We start from the raw sequence: 2836 nt of genomic DNA on the forward strand, positions 1-2836 counted from the left end.
TGTTTATTCCACTTTGAGGCATACTTGAAAGAACAGTACCAAAAGACTAAAGAGGAGAGGCTTCTGATAATCATGATGTCTTCAAGTTATCTTGGAGGAAAATTTTATAGATCTAACACCATATTTTGCAATGTTATCCAGACTCATTTGTAATCTGAAGCTCACCCCTTGTTTCAACTTGAGAGGCAAAATTCTACCTTGGTACAGTTCCATAAATCTTAACAAAGAATAATTCTTCTGATTAACAGAAATGCTGTTGAGCCATTTTTTAGTCATGTCCAATGCTTCATGACTGCATTTGGGTTTGTTTTGGCAAAGATACCAGAATGATTTGCTGCTTCCTTCTTCAGTTCATTTTACAGATAAGGAAACTCAGGCAAACAGGGTCAAGAAATTTGCCCAGTAACATGACTAATAAATGTCTGAGGCCAGATTTGATCTCAGGAAGATAACTCCAGCATTCTATTGCACCACTTAGCTGTGCCTTAAAGATAGATAGATAGATAGATAGATAGATAGATAGATAGATAGATAGATAGATAGACAGACAGATAAATGAAGAGTAAATCCAGCAGATACAGAAAGAATATTTTGAGTCCTATAAGTCTTCATTCAAATTTGATTGGGAGTGATGAGGTAAGTTTTGAAATTTTGACCCATTAATCAATTTATCAAGACTCACTGCCATTACTGAATACTGAATGACAAATCGAGCAATGAGAAATGTGGAGGTCTTCTTACTCTTTTCAAACAACCTGCTTCTAGGCATGCCTAGTAGTTGTCATAACTTTTTTGACCTAACCAATTATTTGAGAGTCATGAAGCATAATGGTGGATAGTTCAGATAAAGTTGCTTTCTACATATTATTTTAATTGTATTATTTCTACATATTATTTTAATTATATATACAGAATGCTTGAGTAGGAATCAATAGTATTTCTCAAAATTTTTAATCAAAACATAAATAGATATGACTATTAAAGTTTAATATTGTACTAAGTTCAAGTTATTCTGAGGAGGACTATCTTACTCTTTTTTTTAAGCAATCAGGGTTAAGTAACTTGCTCAAGATTACATGGCCAGGTGTTTCTGGGTGGGTGCTAAGTGTCTGAGCCCGGATTCAATCTCCAGGTCATCCTGACACTGGAGCTGGTGCTCTTACTCTCTGTGCTACCTGGCCACCCCTGACTATCTTACTCTTAAAAAGTTGTCTAGAATAGTACTGAAAGGTTTTTTTTAGCTTATTGACCAATGGTTCTGAGTTATAGCTTTGTAGTAGAATGGATAGAGCTCTGGGCCTGGAATCAGGAATACCTGAATGCAACTTTAGTCTCAGACACTTAGAAGTTGTGTCACAGTAAGCAAGTTGCAAAAACCTTTGTCTGCCTCAGTTTCTTCAACTATAAAATATATGTAACAATAGCACCTACCTCACAGGGTTGTTATAATGCTCAAATGAGATAATTTTTGTAAAAGTAGTTTACAACATTGCCTGGAACACAGAAGACACTACATAAATGTTTCTGTCCTTCCCCCACTTGCCTTTCCATGCCAAGTTGGGTGCTTTTGATAGTCTATGCAAAATAGCCAGTTATTTTCTACAATTCCTTAAAAATCTTTTTAGTATTAAAATCAATTCCAGGTCAATAAACATTCATCAGCCAAAGTTTTCACAGAAACAGTTCCTGAACATAGTACATGTTGTGTGACCAAGATTTCATGATAACCATTTTCTAGAACAGTAATAGAATCCCTCACCCCAGAAATATTTTAGGGGCATATCAATTATGTAGATATTTTATTAACAACTTGAATAAATCAAGAAGTATCTCTAATTGATTATACACTACATATCCATATCCAATCTAAGATCTTAACCCAAGTAATCCTACAATTTGACCACTCTGAAGAGAAGAGTAAGGGAGTTCTAAGACCAAAACTTTCAGTGAAGCGAGGGATCTCTGGTGACATAAGGTTTAAATACTGACATTTTAAATTAATCATTCAGTCTTGAAAACAAGCAAATGTTTATAATTATGGAACAAAAGACAAGCATGGTGACACAATCAAATGATTAGACTTAATTTGAGAAGAGTTTCTTCATAAGATACAATGCTTGATTCAAATGATAAAGGGATGATTATACAGTTAGGTGGAGAGTTCCTGTACTCTTACAAGAGGAGTAAGGACTTCTTTGCCTATATGGTATATGTGTATACATTCTTGAAAATTAATTAATTGGTACCTCAGTGCTAGCTGGCATTCTCTAGCTAAACATGGGATAAAGGATAATAAGCAGACGTTTCTCCTTTTTATAATATAAGAACAGAGACTTCCAGGGTAATAACTGCTTAAAATTCTGGAATGCATAATCAGGCTAGCAAGGTGAATGACATAGAGTTCTCTTCTCCAACAGGTGATATAATGGTTTAGCGAGGATAGCCTTGGATCATTTTTTAATGACAAAAATTAACTGAAACTACTTGCCTCAATCTGTACTTGTGGAATATTTTATCTTAGGAAGAATAAATACCAGCAGCATTGATGAAACAGGTAAAGAAGGAAATGCTTAGACATTCTCACTTATTTTTTTTTCTCTTTTCATTTGTATACCTGTGCTATCAAAGCAATGTAGCACTTAAATTTTTTTTATTTTATTTTAGATTCAAACACTAGAACACACAGACAGAAAAGAGAAAATAAAAAAAACAAAAAAACTTAAATATTGGAACTTGAATACAAAGTAAGAAAGGGGGAAGCATGTGATGTGCATAGCAGAACAGAAAAGAGGATTCAAAATATGTAATGATGAATTTTCATTTCAAGAAAGTCTGT

This window comes from Petaurus breviceps, unplaced genomic scaffold (genome assembly GCF_028583685.1).
Source record: "Petaurus breviceps papuanus isolate PSGF00001 unplaced genomic scaffold, PetGlider_PUasm1.0 90145, whole genome shotgun sequence".
Classification (NCBI taxonomy): domain Eukaryota; kingdom Metazoa; phylum Chordata; class Mammalia; order Diprotodontia; family Petauridae; genus Petaurus; species Petaurus breviceps.